The sequence below is a fragment of the Penaeus chinensis genome, chromosome 16, assembly GCF_019202785.1.
Source record: "Penaeus chinensis breed Huanghai No. 1 chromosome 16, ASM1920278v2, whole genome shotgun sequence".
NCBI classification, from domain to species: Eukaryota; Metazoa; Arthropoda; class Malacostraca; order Decapoda; family Penaeidae; genus Penaeus; species Penaeus chinensis.
The window spans coordinates 7,841,303-7,858,880 of NC_061834.1; the positions used below are offsets into that span (position 1 = coordinate 7,841,303).

General features: G+C 34.7%; 9 non-coding genes across 9 annotated transcripts; 5 read left to right on the top strand and 4 right to left on the bottom strand.

Moving 5' to 3' along the window:
* Nucleotides 1-50: 50 nt before the first annotated feature.
* Trnav-aac lies at nucleotides 51-123 on the bottom strand. Its single transcript has one exon. It is a non-coding gene; the product is annotated as a tRNA-Val (tRNA).
* Nucleotides 124-1,002: 879 nt separating this feature from the next.
* Nucleotides 1,003-1,075, bottom strand: Trnav-uac. Its single transcript has one exon. It is a non-coding gene; the product is annotated as a tRNA-Val (tRNA).
* A 1,738-nt stretch (nucleotides 1,076-2,813) lies between these two features.
* On the top strand, nucleotides 2,814-2,886 carry Trnav-aac. The gene has a single exon. It is a non-coding gene; the product is annotated as a tRNA-Val (tRNA).
* Nucleotides 2,887-4,280: 1,394 nt separating this feature from the next.
* Trnav-aac lies at nucleotides 4,281-4,353 on the top strand. Its single transcript has one exon. It is a non-coding gene; the product is annotated as a tRNA-Val (tRNA).
* Nucleotides 4,354-6,687: 2,334 nt separating this feature from the next.
* Nucleotides 6,688-6,760, bottom strand: Trnav-uac. The gene has a single exon. It is a non-coding gene; the product is annotated as a tRNA-Val (tRNA).
* An 803-nt stretch (nucleotides 6,761-7,563) lies between these two features.
* Trnav-aac lies at nucleotides 7,564-7,636 on the top strand. The gene has a single exon. It is a non-coding gene; the product is annotated as a tRNA-Val (tRNA).
* Nucleotides 7,637-8,324: 688 nt separating this feature from the next.
* Trnav-aac lies at nucleotides 8,325-8,397 on the top strand. The gene has a single exon. It is a non-coding gene; the product is annotated as a tRNA-Val (tRNA).
* An 866-nt stretch (nucleotides 8,398-9,263) lies between these two features.
* On the top strand, nucleotides 9,264-9,336 carry Trnav-aac. The gene has a single exon. It is a non-coding gene; the product is annotated as a tRNA-Val (tRNA).
* Nucleotides 9,337-13,157: 3,821 nt separating this feature from the next.
* Trnav-uac lies at nucleotides 13,158-13,230 on the bottom strand. Its single transcript has one exon. It is a non-coding gene; the product is annotated as a tRNA-Val (tRNA).
* Between the last annotated feature and the right edge of the window lie 4,348 nt (nucleotides 13,231-17,578).

Consider the following 17,578-nt stretch of genomic DNA (forward strand, 5'->3'; position numbering starts at 1 on the left):
TGGCGTCCGTAGACTTCTAATGTCGGTTATAAGGTAAACTTTTCACAGTTTGTGCTCACCAGGGCTCGAACCTGGGACCTTCTGTGTGTTAGACAGATGTGATAACCACTACACCATGAGCACATTATGTTGAATTGTATCCCTATGCTACATATAATTATTTCTCTAATAACTTTAGGGATGATCTTGCACATGCAAAGTGACAGCCAGTGTTGAGGTACTAGAATACATCCCCAATGCACACAGATACTTAAAAAAAATGATGATTCCCACAGCGTCATTAGTAACACACACAGCACACACAGTCAAACACAAACACAAACACAAAACACACACACAAACATATATATATATACATACATACATATATGTATATATATGTATATACATAAATAAACACATACACACACATAAACACACACACACACACATATATGTATATAGACAAATATATATGGATATACATAGAATCATATCCATGATTATACATATTTATATAAATACACACATATATATACATATGTATATAAACACATATATGTATATACACATATATATGTATATATACACATATAGACATATACATGTATATATACGTATATATATATCTATACAAATATATACATTTATATATGAAGAGAGATATGGATATACAAATATATATACACATATTTACCCAAGCATATTTAGAAATAAATATACAAACATGCATACATAAATATGTTCATGTACACATATATATACCTACATACACACACACACACACACACACACACACACACACACACACACACACACACACACACACACACACACACACACACATATATATATATATATGTATATATATTTATATATGTATATATTTTTATATACACACATACACATTAAAATATCAATGTATTTATCAATATATCAATTGAATTATACCGCATGAAAAGGGTAGCAGAAATTGCAAACACAATAATGTATCACTACAAAATGGGATCACTCTGATAAAGTTGCTCCCACCAGGGCTCGAACCTGGGACCTTCTGCGTGTAAAGCAGACGTGATAACCACTACACTATGAGAGCCCTCTATTGAGAAAGCAAAACATGAACTAAGAGATATATCATATACAGGTTTACACACATATAGCCCCCTCCCCCCCGAAAAAATATAAATACACACATAATTCACAGTAATAGTTATAGTTATCCTTATTATTTATTGCAATATTACCTTTATTACCATTATCATCACTTGTAAGAATGACTATGGTATTGATGAAAAGATATATATAAACAGGTTATATATATGTATATATGTATATATATATATATATATATATATATATATATATATATATATATATATATGCATGTGTGTGTGTGTGTGCAAATATATATACACACACGTGTGTATAAGCGTGTACATACATATGTGACATAAATTTTATTTCTATGAAGAAAACAATCATTTGACAATACCTTGTATGAGTACATGGTAGCTTAAATATGTCAACAATTTTTTCATGGATGTGACTTTATGTTTTTCATTCATGAAATATGATATATATTCAGTAGATTTATTTTCTTCAGAATGGCTGTTATATTTACTAAGATGTGCTCATGGTGTAGCGGTTATCACATCTGCCTAACACAAAGAAGGTCATAGGTTCGAGCCCTGGTGAGGACAGATTCTGTGTAAAGTGTACCTCCATGTGGGGATCTAATATTTATCCTTCCGCCACATTTTAGAAGGTTTCCAATTTATCCTGACAGGCTGGTAGAATCTGCTTCTTATTTTTGATTTATTAATTTTCTTATTCATTGTTTTAATCAAGCTTCGTCTTATTTTGTTTATTTACATTCTCGTTTTCATCAAAGAATACAAGTGTGAACTATCCGTATTTGCATGAAGGGTATTCCTGAAAACTTTTAGGGATGGAGATGGAAATGGAGATGAAAATGATAACAGTACGAATTTGAGATGAAGATGATTATAATAAGAATAATTGTGATAATGATGACGATGGCGATAATGATGGAGATGAAGATAATGACAATGAAGACGACGATGACCATGATGATGATGGCGACGATGTTAATACTAATGGAATGATTTTTTAAATATTAGTGATACTCATGATAAAATAATCCTGACAACGATTAATTACTCTACTACTACTAATGATAATGCACTCTAACTTCATCATCATACGCCACCCTTAAGCGAAGTCCACACGCAGATGACTGGCAAGGTAATTATATGTCCCAAGAGTTTATTACGAAACCCACACGCATTAATTGTTTCCCTTAATGTTTAATCTTCTTGAAGACAGTCAACACCAACTTTTTTGTAGTGATCTTCATATTCTATTCTATACTATTAGATTTGTTATATTTTGATTTAATTCCCTGTTTCGTTTGGTTTCATAAACGACAAATCTGTAGAAGTTCTTGACTACATGTTTATGAATATTTATGATCATAATCATAGTTTAGATAACCGTAATGACAGCAATAATCATTATCATTATCGTGATAATAAAACTATTAAAGACAAAACCATAGTATTAACAATTATGAAAACAACAATACTAAAATAATGAGGAACATAAGAATTATAACAAAAATAACAATTACAATGACAGTAATACTAACAGTAATGACATTAATAACAATTGCCATCACATAATCATTGTAACAGTTATATTATTTATTGTATTACCTTTATTACCACTACTATCATAACTTGTATGAGTGACTATAGTATTGATGAAAAACAATAAAAGTTCTTCAGAAAATGATAGTTCAAATGATAATACAGGTGCTCATGGTGTAGTGGTTATCACATCTGTCTAACGCACAGAAGGTCCCAGGTTCGAGCCCTGGTAAGCACAGATTTTCAACCGCCATAAATGGACCTTAATCCAATTTATTAAAGGTTTTAGCGTCTTCCAGAATTCTCGTCTACGTACACCATACCCACAATATATAAAAGGCATATAATCTTAACTGATATATTCGTGAATGTCCATCTCGCCAACATAACAGGTTTGCAGAACCTCCCCTCCCTTTTGCTCTTAAAATAAGATTTCATCAAATGTAATCTATCCCTGATTCTCGTCTCTAGGTAAAGTGTCCGTAGATGATTAAGGGGAACATCTACATATCCTGTGAGAATTTGATCTTGCAGGAAATCTTGATACTTTTAGCTCGTTCTGCTGTCCTTAAATATTCGTTAAAATACCAAAGCTTTATCCTTTGTGGTATTGTTGGATGTCATTTATGATAATAGCATTTTATTTATTTATTTATTTCATGAAATATACATATTTTCAGAATGACTATTATATTTACCAAGATGTGCTCATGGTGTAGTGATTATCACATCTGTCTGACACACAGAAGGTCCTGGTGGGCACATATTTTAGCCGTGAAAAGTGTACTTCCATGTGCGGTGACATGCGGTGATGATGGGGACAACGGTAATACCAATGGAATGATCTGATCAGTATTAGTGATACTAATGATAAAAATGATCCTGATAATGATACTACTACTACTACTAATGATGATAATACACCAACTCCATCATCACACGCGCAGATGATTGGCATGGTGATCATCTGTCTCAAGAGTCTATTACGAAACCCACACACATTAATGGTTTGTTTCCCTTAATGCTTGGCGAGAGGACTTTTTTTTGTTTTACAGATTTTTGTATTCCATTCGATAGTATTGTGATATTTTAAAGGATATGTATTTCATTTTATACTTCAAGTGTTTGTAATTTGTCTTGCCATTTTGTGCTAAAGTTTATATTGATTTTTTTTTTTTTTTTTTTTTTTGTGGAGGATATATATTTCTTATATTTTGAATTAATTCCCTGTTTCGTTAGTTTTTTTTTTTTTTTTTTTTTTTTTTTTTAATCTATAGCAATTCTTTTATAATCACAATCAACAGTAATGGTAGCAATAATTATTATATTTATCATGATAATCAAACTAGTAAAAATAAAACATAGTATCAACAATTATGAAATAATGATAGGAATAATGAAATAATAATGAGGAACATAAGAATTATAACGATGAAAATAACAATGATAATGATAATGCCAACAGTAATGATATCAATAACAATTACCATTACATAATCATTTAACAGTTATCTTTAAAACTTATTATATTATTACCTTTATTATCATTATTAGCATCACTTGTAATAGTGACTAGTATTGATGAAAAGCATAAACGTTCTTTACGAAATGAGATTTCACAAAGTAATACAGGTGCTCATGGTGTAGTGGTTATCACATCTGTCTAACACACAGAAGGTCCCAGGTTCGAGCCCTGGTGAGCACAGCTTTTAGCCGTAAAAGATGTACCTCCAAGAGCTGATCTTAAACTTACCAGCTTTTTCGTACCAACAAGTCTCTGGGGCAACACTCCTTTCTTAGAAAGCTTACAGGTTATCCTGACAGCCGGTAGAACGTGCTTCTTATTGATTTATTTATTTTCTTTTTTAATCGGGCTCCATCTCAATTTATCCACTCTTTATTTTCGTTCTTATCAAAGAATACGAGGGTGAAATATTCGTATTTGCGTGAAGGGTATCCTTGTAAACTTTTAGGGATGTAAACTTTGAAGAGAGATATTGGTGAAAATGTTGGAATTCTTAGCTAGTCTACATTTCAAGTCATCCTTAAATGTTCGTAAAGATGACAAGGCTGGATGCTGCTCGGGATGTGTGGTTCGAACACGTAACACTCATACATGTATCAGAATCATCCAGCCTTATATGTTGACGAGACTGCGATCTAATTTACGTTACATTATCATTGATATGTTGACTGATTAAGCTACTTACGTATGATTGCCATTAAAAATAATAACGTTAATGAAAATTATAATGGTGATACCGATGACGATAATGATGATAGTAATGATGAAGATGAAGATGGAGATGGAGATAGTGATAGAGATAGAGATAGAGATAGAGATAGAGACAGAGACAGAGACAGAGATAGAGATTAAGATTAAGATAGAGAGAGATAGAGAGAGAGATAAAGATGGAGATGAAGATAAGAGTATGAAATCGTTAATACCAATGACTTAATGTTATCAGTGTTAGTGATACTACTGATAAAAATCCTGATAATGATGATTATATTGCTACTCCTACTACTAAAGATACAAATACACTCTGACTTCATCCTCACACGTCCCCTTCAGCTTAGTCTCCACGCAGATGACTGACATGCTGATTAACTTCCCCAAGAGTCTATTACGAAACCCACGCACATTAATGGTTTCCCTTGATGCTTGGCGGGAGGACAGTCAATACCAACTACTTTTTACTAATCTTTGTATTACATTGGGTATTATTCTTATATGTTGAAGAGGGCGAGAGAGGAAGAAAGACAGATAGATGAATAGAGAGAAAGACTAAATGTGTATAAATGGATAGCCAGATGTTCAGGAGGTGAGCTTATTTTTCTCTTTCTCTGTTACACGTATACATTCACACACAAATTTTAAAGTGAAGTGACACTAAGAAATAGTTCAATTTGTGTTAGCGTGTAGGTAGTTCCCAATAAGTGTTTTGAGTGTCTTGCTTCCCTCCCAGTCTTTTCTTTCGGTTTTTCCATGAATTTAGCATTACACAAACTCTTCCCGAAATATTGGTGATAAAGATCTAGTTTAATGTCATATATTTATTACTCTAGGAGAGGGATTGTCTGTGGATTAAATGTCCTAACCTTTTCCGGTCGAGATTAAGTTACGCTCAGTAGCCCTTTCTAAAAGTATATCTAGAATAATTGCATTCTCTCCTCGGATGGGAATTTAATGTAAATTGCATCAGCAGAAAATCATGGAAACATTGCCCTCACCTTCTAAACTGTAGATACGGTGTCCGTAGACTTTTACAGTCGTAACCTGGGACCTTCTGTGCACATGAGCACATAATGTTGAATTGTATCCCTATGCTACATTTAATCATATCTCTAATAACCTGAGGGAAGATCTTGCACATGCAAAATGACAACCAGTGTTGAAGTACTAGAATACATCCCCAATGCACACAGAAACCTAAGAGAACTCATGATTTCCATAAATCCCAAAGCGTTATTAATAACACACAGTCACACACAACATACACACAAACAAATATATATATAAACATACATACATGCATGTGTAAATATATGTTTATACATATATAAACACACACACACACACACACACTCACACGCTCATATATATATATAGACAAATATATATAGGAATATACATAAAAACATATATATGATTATATAAATAAATCGATACACAAATATATAAACACATATGTATATATATTCTTACGTATGTATATATACATATATATACACATATATATACAAACATACATATGTATATATATATATGTATATATATATATATATATATATATATATATATATATATGTTCATGTATATATACACCTACATATAAACACACTCACATATACACACACATATATATGTATTTATGTATATATATATATATATATATATTTATATACACACACATATATACATTTAAATATCAATGTATTTATCAATATACCAATTGATTTATACCGCATGGAAAGGGAAGTAGAAATTGCAAGCACAATAATGTATCACTACAAAATGGGATCACTCTGATAAAGTTGCTCCCACCAGGGCTTGAACCTGGGACCTTCTGCGTGTAAAGCAGACGTGATAACCACTACACTATGAGAGCCCGCTATTGAGAGAGCGAAAAATTAACTAACAGAGACATCTTATACAGGTTTACACACATATAGACCCCCCCCCCCCCCCCATCCATAAAAATACACACTTAATTCACAGTAATAGTTACGTTTATCCTTATTATTTATTGCAATATTACCTTTATTGCCATTTTCATCACTTGTAAGAGTGATTATGGTATTGATGAAAAGTTTATATATATATATATATATATATATATATATATATATATATATATATATATATTATGTTATGCGTGTGTGTGTAAGCATGTACATACATACGAGACAGAACTGTTATGTTTATGAAGAATGCTATCATGTGACAATACCTTGTATTCGTACAAGGTAACTCCTTAACCCAATGTCAGCGGGTGGCAAGACTACAATGCCATGCCCAATGTAATAGAACTTTATCTATTGTCTTTACACATAGATGGCGTGGTTACCAAGAAGTCAGCTATTAGTCTTACCTATCTCATCTGTTTACCCTTTGTTTCATGTTTTGAAAGATTCGCTTCTATTAATTTATTGTCTTTGATGTCATTAAAATTTTAATAGCAATCTAATAATCATAATATCAATAAGAATGATAACAACGTCAATAATAGTAGTACTGGAAAGAAAAACGCATTTTCCCGCCAACTCACTAGAATCTAAAGGGGACAGTAAATAAATTGCTGAAATCAGAGTAAATATGTCAAAAAAAATTCATGGATATGGCTTTATTTATGCATACATGAAATATTTTATTTGTTTTTGTTTTTAGAATGGCTGCTATATTTACAAAGATGTGCTCATGGTGTAGCGGTTATCACATCTGTCTAACACACAGAAGGTCCCAGGTTCAATCCCTGGTGAGTACAGATTTTAGCCTCCATGTGTGGGCTTAGGTTCACCATATATCCTGGCTCTACAAGTTATCCTGGCAGGCCGGTAGAACCTGCTTATATATTTATTTTCTTATTTATTATTTTAATCAGGTTTCATCTTATTTTTTATACTCTTTATTCTCGTTCTCATCAAAGAATACGAGGGTAAAACATCCTATAATACATATATGTATATGTGTGTGTGTGTGTGTGTGTGTGTGTGTGTGTGTGTGTGTGTGTGTGTGTGTGTGTGTGTGTGTCTGTCTGTGTATGTATATATATATATGTGTATGTATATACACATATGTATGTGTGTATACACACACATATACATATATATGTATGTCTGAGTGTATGCACTTTCATACACACATATGTATACGTATATGTATACATGTATACATATATATACATATATACCAATACATTCACACACATACATATATGCATTGATATATATATATATATATATATACATACACCCAAATACACACACACACACATATGCTTGTGTGTTTGTGTAAGCATGTACATATATATGCGATTTATTTCTTTGAAGAATACAACCATGTGACAATACTTTATATGAGTACATGGTAGCTACTTAAGTATGTCAACACATTTTTCATGGATGTGGCTTTATTTTTTTCATACATGATTTTTTTCAAAATGGTTGTTATATGTGCTCATGGTGTAGCGGTTATCACATCTGTCTAACACACAGAAGGTCCCAGGTTCGAGCCCTGGTGAGCACAGATTTTGGCGATGACGATGACGATGAAGATAATGACAATGAATACGACGATGATGATGATGGTGACAACGGTAATACTAATGGAATGATTTTATCAGTATTAGTGATACTAATGGTAAAAATGATCCTGATAAAGATAATTACTCTACTGCTACTAATGATAATACACTCTAACTTCATCATCACAAGCCACCCTTAAGCGAAGTCCAAACGCAGATGACTGGCATGGTGATTATTTGTCCCAAGAGTCTATTACGAAACCCACACACATAATGGTTTCCCTTAATGCTTGGCGTGAGGACACTCAACACCAACTACTTTGTAATGATATTTGTATTCCGTTCGATATTATTCTAATATTTTAAAGGACATGTATTTCTTTTTATACCTCAAGTTCTTGGCATTTGTCTTATCATTTTGTGTTAAAGTATATTGTCATTTATATTTTGTTTGGTGGAGGATATAGTTTCATAAGGGTTTAAACATTATAAAAAATCTATAAATTGTGGGCTACAGGATCATAATTAAGGTAATAGGAATGGCAGCAATAACTGTCATCATCTTCGTGATAATAAAACTAGTGGAGACAAAAACATAGTATTAACAATTATGAAATAACAATGGTAATAATAGAATAATAATGAGGGACATAAGAATTATAACATAAAAGTAATAAGGATAAGGATAATAATGCTAACAGTAATAACATTAATAACAATTACTATCATATAATTATTGTATCAGTTATCTTTATTATCTATTATATTATTGCCTTTATTATCATTATTATCAATACTTGTAAGAGTGACAATGATATTGATGTAAAGACTAAAAGCTCCTCAGGAAATGATATTTCAAAGAATACAAGTGCTCATGGTGTAGTGGTTATCACATCTGTCTAACACACAGAAGGTCCCAGATTCGAGCCTTGGTGAGCACAGATTTTTAACCGTCTATACCGTGTACATAAGCACGATTTGTGGAGCATTAGACATAGACCGCGTGGTTGTTTGCCACGTGGCTCGAGGTCCAGTGGAGAACCATCGCTTCAGCGAGGAGTAGCTGACGAGTTATCTGACCTTGTTTAGCCTCACCAGACGTGCCCTAGCACCCGCGGGCTCAGGTCACGGCACTTACCCAAGACTCGTCTCGTGTTTGCACCATAACTTGTGTTGTGAGCCGTACTTACGTTAACTATCACTGCTGTTCATCCAATACCTTTTATATTCTGGTGACAGGGTGGTCGTTGCGTCCTTTTGGCTCGCAACATGGACACACAGTCTCCGAAATTCGCTCGACCCATCGCTACTATAATCGACATGTCTTCAAAACCACGTGAGTACTCGTTTTGGGCCTTTTCCTTTGTTTTCCCTATCTTCTCCCATAAATATGTTAAGTCGTATGCGCAATCACTCTCGCGTTGGTTTTGTGGGGTATTGACAGCAAATGGCACGCTCTCACTTTCTTTTGACCTTAGATCGCATTACTGTGTGATCACGGTATGTATTCAACAAACATGAATATCGTTAATTTATTTAGTATTTATTTAATAATTCTCGTGATTAGAGATTTATATTGTTTCAACTGCAACGAATTTAGCGCGTTCGTGATTGTATTGTTTTCTCGAATATCATTTCATTTATTTCTATTCTCATCGCGCATTCCCCGTCTAAGCCTGACCTCGGAGTGACAGTCATTAATCAGGAAAACCGCCTGGGTGACCTGACCTCACTTTCTCTCACTCCCGGTCGATTGACACGTGAAATGGCATAGAGAGTGAGCTCGCTGTTCCCATTGATTGTTTTTTGTAATTGTTTGCAACATAGGGATAACGCGTAGCAACGTTACATGTTCACTGGTGACAAGTTCTGTCAGCGCTAGACGGAGCTTGTAACGCGAATTTATATACAGTTATTATTTTGAGTTTAGCGTTAGTATCTTCCCCATATCATAGTGCACAGGGATGCCTGATTAACCCGGGGTTAAGTTATTCGTACATTGGGCAACTTTTGAGTCGGTGTGACCCACACTTATGTCCGTTAATTAATGTAGGATTAGGGTTTAAGCTAGAATTGTTATTCGCTTATTAATTACACCCTGCTCACCCTCTAGAAGTCGCTGGCATGTTTGGGTAAATCCCAGGCGATCGTGTGATTCGTGATAGATACCCGTAGGGCATGTCACGAGCGCCCATCACAGATTCGCAACATAGTGTTTTTTTTAAATAAATTTTTCCAGCTCGCTTCACTTCGTATAGTACGGTATTTTTGGTATAGACCCCCCGTCAATGAAGTCTGCATGCTCAGCTAGACATAGCTACCTCGGGAGAATTGCTGACCCCGAGAAGATTCGCTTGCAAAAGCTTGCGAATATTTTTCCCGTCACCGTTCATTAGTGCGTCATTATGTCGCATATCATTAAATGTTGAATTCAATGTGGTAGTTGAAATAATTTTGTATTAATTCTACAGCTAATTTATCGCATTGTTGTTAAAATGAACATTAATCTCCGTGTTTGGCATACATATCTTCTGTGTGAGGTCACTCTTGCTTTCATTCTCATTGACGCTCCCTGTTGCTCACACACGCACACACTCACTTACTCACTCATCCACACAGAAGAAAAGACATTGAAACCTTTCATTATTAGGGTTTGTTGCTGTCGTAGTTACAGGCGTAAAGATCTATGGCGTATCTCTTTTTCCTGCGATTTTGTCAGTCGTGACGAGTAACTAGTTCATGATTTCTTATTTTTACATACATTTCTTCTCTGTGTTACGACATTTGGTTTAAGTAAATCCTTGCGGATTGCTGTTGTCGCTTCAAATCGCTAAATATAGAGTAAACTTCCAAAATATTCCCACTAGATCATAACTCGCATAAAGCTGCACTCGGGTTCCCTTCTCAATAGCGCTAGGCACTCAAGCAGTTGATGAGCGCTGTGGCTATCAGCTCTTAAACGATGCTAGAGGAAAACCCACGCACGTTGGTGGCTGCTTTCATGCTTAACATGAGGAGAATCAAAACTTTTACTTGTTTTTACTGATGCTTGTCATTGCATTGTTTTGGATTTTAATTGTTAAAAGATTTGTTTTCCATTTTTTTCTTAAATTCGTGTGTATTTTGTATGTCAAATTTCTTTATGACTTTGGGTATATGTATTTATTCTTGATAATCTAATGTGTACGACATCATACTTTATTACATTCAAAACATTATTTAGAAGTTTGTATCTATTCAAAGTTATCGTTCCATGAGTATAATATGAACAATGATGATAATCAGTGATAACAATAACAGCAATGACAATAATGGTCAATATTACAGCAACAGGGCTAGCGAGAGAGACCTCCAAATGCTAAGGTGCATTTATTCACAGAAGAGAGGACAGTGAGAGGATGAGGCTAATGGAACAGGGAAGGCGGAGATACCAGTGGACAAACAGGGAATTAAGTATTTTATCCGTAATGTGTTCCGCAAAATCAAAGAATACAAAAAAAACAAAAAAAAAACACACATAGATTTTTTTGAAAATAGGGTATCTCCAGATGTAAATCACAGATGACATCTAAGAAATAATCTACTGAGGTCAAAGCAGGAACATTGAAATTCTAGTGGAAAGATATAAAGTCTATTTTACGCAAATGTAAAACTATAAACAATATTCATATATCACAGTTATTATCTGAAAAAATCATATCGAAAGATTAATCCTAATTCGTTAAATAAAGATAGAGATAGCACTCTCTATGTTACTTTATTCATAAGGTACACATGCTAATTGCGAATGCTTACAAAAGCTGACAAACCGTGCAACTTCCCCTATTTACCAACATGACCATACACCAAAAATAAGCACTGACATATTATATACCCGTTGCACAAATGTTAAGTAAGCACTTATGAGTTATAACAGAAAAGTTAGATCCTTAACCAAACTCCAGAACATATAAAGATGCCAAAAAGAAGTGAACCACGTGACAATACAATACTGTCTGTCAAAACATAGAGTCCCTCTCTCGAAAGTAATATCGAAACTTATCCAATGCGAAACAAATATATGCAGATCATAGTGCATGACATTGGTCATACTTGATAGGATATTGATCATACTAAAAGGATCATGATAGTTACATTTACCATTACAGTATCGTTATCCTCATTCATGAAAATAGTAAGGCCACAATGGTCATTATAATAACAGTAACAGTTATAACAATCATAGATTAAAAGAAAGATAATATTGACCATCGAAGTAATAATGATGATGACCAGAATGGCAAGAACAAGGATAATGATTACCACTAAACTTCTTTCTTTCACCATTACAGTGAGCATTGCCACTGCTAAGAATGAACACCATTGAAATGACACGAATAAAAGCTAAATCAGATGTTCATTGTTTTGTGGCCGCGTGTTTGAGCTAATGAGCATAGAGGATAATTAGATGTGCAAGACATACAATGTGCAAATCAAGGCATTATATCTTGGTGCCATATGAATAGCCTGCAAAGTGGGATTCATGAAGACAACACATATTATCGTAGCCAAATGACTCCTTATAAATGACGCTCTATTCTCTACAAAAAACGTCGCTATAAAAAGTTCGGATAAGGGATAGTAAAGATGTATCTCTATTAAACATTATGAACACATTAATCCTTAGCATCTTCCATAAGATAAATAGCACCAATATCAACATCTACTTCTCTGTAGATGGTGATATTAGACTAAACACAATACATAATCTTTTTCATAACATTGCTCCCACCAGGGCTCGAACCTGGGACCTTCTGCGTGTAAAGCAGACGTGATAACCACTACACTATGAGAGCTGCTTCATAATGAAGTGCGTTAAGAGATTATTGATATTCGGAAGCTTTAGATTATTAGTTCTGACTTAGACAGACAAACACTGCCACACATACTTCATCCGCACCCCCCCCCCCCCACACACACGCACACACACACACACACACACACACACACACACACACACACACACACACACACACACACACACACACACACACATATATATATATATATAAATATATTATATATATATAAATATATTATATATATATTCATATATATACATATATATATATATATATATATATATATATATATATATGTGTGTGTATATATACACACGCACACACCCACACACACATATATATATATATATATATATATATATATATATATACATATATATATATATACATATATATATATATATATATATATATATATATATGTATATACACACACAAACACACGCACAGACAGACACACACACACACACACATACACACACACACACAAACATATATATACACACACATATATATATAAATATATATATGTTTATATATATATATATATATATATATATATATGTATATATAGATATATGAATGTATGTAGGTATTTGGTGTCATATCTATGTGGACATAGGAAACATGTTCGTAGAGAAATATGCTTACTCAGCCGCGGGATGATGCGGAGGTGACCAGTTCTCTTGATGATGCTCATTCACAGCTGAATCGACTGAGACGTGATGCATATATATATATATATATATATATATATATATATATATATATATATATATATATGTATATATATACATATATATAATTTATATATATCATATATATATATATATATATATATATATATATATGTATATATACATATATATGTAATATATATATTTTCTTTCTTTCTTTTGTCTTTGTTTTTTCAACAGCTATTCATTCCCTGCAGGACATGGGCCTCTCTCAATTTTCTATTGAGAGGTTATTTGGCAGGGTCACCCTTGCCTGATTGAATGCCCTTCCTAATCAACCGCGGTTGAGTGCGCCAACACATGTGCTACGACACCTGCGTTTGACTTCTCAAGGCGATATGTCATTTTCTCGCCGTGAGATCGGGCTCGAGGCCAGCAGTCGGAGAGCAGGTATTTTTACCACTGCCGCGGCAGGGAATTGCATTCGGGACCATGAGGGTCAGAGTCCAGTGTTTTAACCACTGGACCATCGCGGCAGTCACACATACACGCACACACACACACACACACACACAGACACACACACACACACACACACACACATACATATATATATATATATATATATATATATATATATATATATATTTATGTGTGTATGTGTGTGTGTGTGTGTGTGTGTGTGTCTGTCTATGCGTGTGTTTGTGTGTGTATATACATATATACTTATATCAATGGCGTCTCCATAGCACAATAACATTTACTTAAGTTACTACACACTTGAACCAAAAGATAGCGCCGCAGTGTCGCCGCCCTCATCGACTTCAATCTCTTTACAAAACAGGTAAATGCATATTGGCCCTTATGCATGTGGCATTATTGCGAAAGGATGAAGAGAGAAGTGAATATGTAGTTGTTACCTGCTAAGCCCTGGGGGATGCGGCATCTCGCTCAAACCCCTCACTCTCACACTTTTAGATCTCTACCCTTTCCATGGGCTATGAGTCGTTAATTCACACGCTTACACTATTCTCATGGGTATGGAGTGTCTTGGTGGTAAGGTATGACACGCGATTGGTGCCGTAAGATGGCAAGAAAATTTGGCAACTCTTAAGTACTGTGATTAGCTGAATTTAATTTCCATTCTTCAAATCAACTGATTACCCGATACTTTCTTGTTTTGTACTTCAAAAAAACATGAAATTCATAGCATGTTGATGATTAAATCAATTTCTACTGCCTTTAACACCACTTTATAATTATTTCTTCTTCAAAAGAGACAAGTCGAATGAAAGAAAGAAAGAAGAATATATATATGTATATATATATATATATACATATATATATATATATATATATATATATATATATATATATATATAAACGGAAGCGTGTGCTATTTGATAATTCAAATATTTATAAAGGAACAAAACTGTGTGGCTATTGTAGTATCTGTACTTTTTCAATTATTTGTACGTTCTGTGACGTCAAACTCAAAAATGTATGCTTTTATGAATGCACGTGTTATTTCCTTTACTAGGTTAAATTGAAATCCATTATTTTTAGCAGGGAACAGTAGTATTAACCCGTGCTCATTGTGTAGCTGTGCGGTGAGCTCATATTTACCTCTTAACACTGTAACTTTTTACAAATTATGTTTTTTTTTTTTTTTTTTTTTTTACCTCTACGTCTAAGGATATGATACCCAATCTTTAGAAGTCTTACAGGTTTCTTCTCCTGATTATCCCTCCCACACACAGAAAAGAAAAAGAAACATATCCGCGGTTTGATATCTCTGATTATCTCGCCTCCACCGTTTGCCGAGGCATTGCAAAAGGCATTGCATTATCCCATCAATCCTTTTAATCCACATATCAAAAGCAGCACCCGGTCTTATATCCTGGCAACAATATTGGGTTATGATGTATGCTTATGCAGGAATGTTTTCCAAGTAACTCAAATGCGTATAGATGACTGCGTTCACTTTTAAGAATGACTATATCAACAGCGGGTGGTCGGTGTTATACACAGGGCATTGTATTGTATCTAAACTTTGTGATTTGTTAATCTTCTCGGTATGAGTCCTTATCTTGTGTTGACCTTAATCACCTTTGCTATGCTATGTTTTTTTTTTATATTGGGACTCTCCCAAAAAAGGATGTGTTCCTGGTATAGCTGTTAACACATCTGTCTAACATACAGAAGGCCCCAGGTTCGATCCCTGATGAGCACAGATTTTTATCATTATTTTTTTACCATAATGCCAGTCATGTACAATAGTCTACGTTCAACATCTTTAAAGCTTCTTTAAAAGAGGACTTGACTGAGTTGATTAATTCTCAACGCCCTGAAAATTGTAACATAAAGCACTATGACCGGTTTAGGCAAGATTCATTCATCTATGGTTTATATAAAACAAGAACAAGACTGCAAAGTTGTGACTGCAAAAATCAAGCTTGGATATAGATTGTATTGGCAGGTCAGTACAGTTTGTAATGTCGAAGAAACTAAGTGTAAACTAAGTGTAATGAAGAATATAAGCGAATACTTGTACATTATATATCAGAGTGCCATGTGTTACAGCCTTGCAGACCACCTAGCATGAGGTACCGGGAACTATGTAACTACTTCATATCATCTGATGTCTTAGAAGGTATACTTATGTTGTATCCTAAATTTGGAATGTAGTATAAAATAACCGCATATCAAATGTATTAATGCGTTTCCACGCCAAAGCTATATGCCGGCGTGGCAGATGAGTAGATACAGGACTGTGCAATTGTCCCTTTCCTTAAACTGATAAAGTACTCATAACAATGTTATAGGCTAAAATTCAAATGTAATACCATAATGTAATGTTATGACCATGCATTAAATGTACCACAGCTTGCCCACGCCTGTCCAGGTACCCAGGGTGGTAAATAAAGGACTAAACTACACACCGTGACCTCATACGGAGAGGTCGTGTGGTGCCCGTGCTCCCCAATGTAAACGCTGATCAGGAGGACTCGGTGTATAACTGTTCTCCCCCCCCCCCCCTGCGGCTGAAGAGTGCACTTCAGGCTGTAGTTCAGTGGATAGCCCCGCTGAATCCATTGCTATGCAACGGGCGTGTGCTGAGGGTGATCCCGACACTCAGGTGAGCGACAGTGACGGAGGAAGTGACGGTTTCACATTAGTGAAGTCGAAAATTAAGAAAAAACGAAAGCACCATAGAAGAATTCCCCGACGGCACCACGAAATCCGAAAAAAATGAAATGGCTACAGAACCTCGGCAACGATTCTCGGGCCCGGCGGAGTACCCCCCTCGACCTTGTGCGAGGAGACACTCTCTCCTCGCCGTATGTGTATGTCGCTCGCTCTCAGCGAAACTATATTGACGACCTTATTGAAGGATCAATTGGAGGTATTACCTTCAAACTTTTTGATGAGCCCAAAAAACAAGAAAAATATGACGAATACCTTGTGACGCATTACAGCAAGGACTTTGATCTTGAACATGCGTATGCACTCGACGGAGTTCACAAGGCCATAAGAGTGCACAAGGATAGGAAACCACTCAACCGTATTCGTATCATATGGAAAGGAGAGCAACCCCCTCCCAGTACATACCACGTCTTTGGGAAATACATGCCCGCCAGCCACGTGAGGCCGTGGAGGGCATC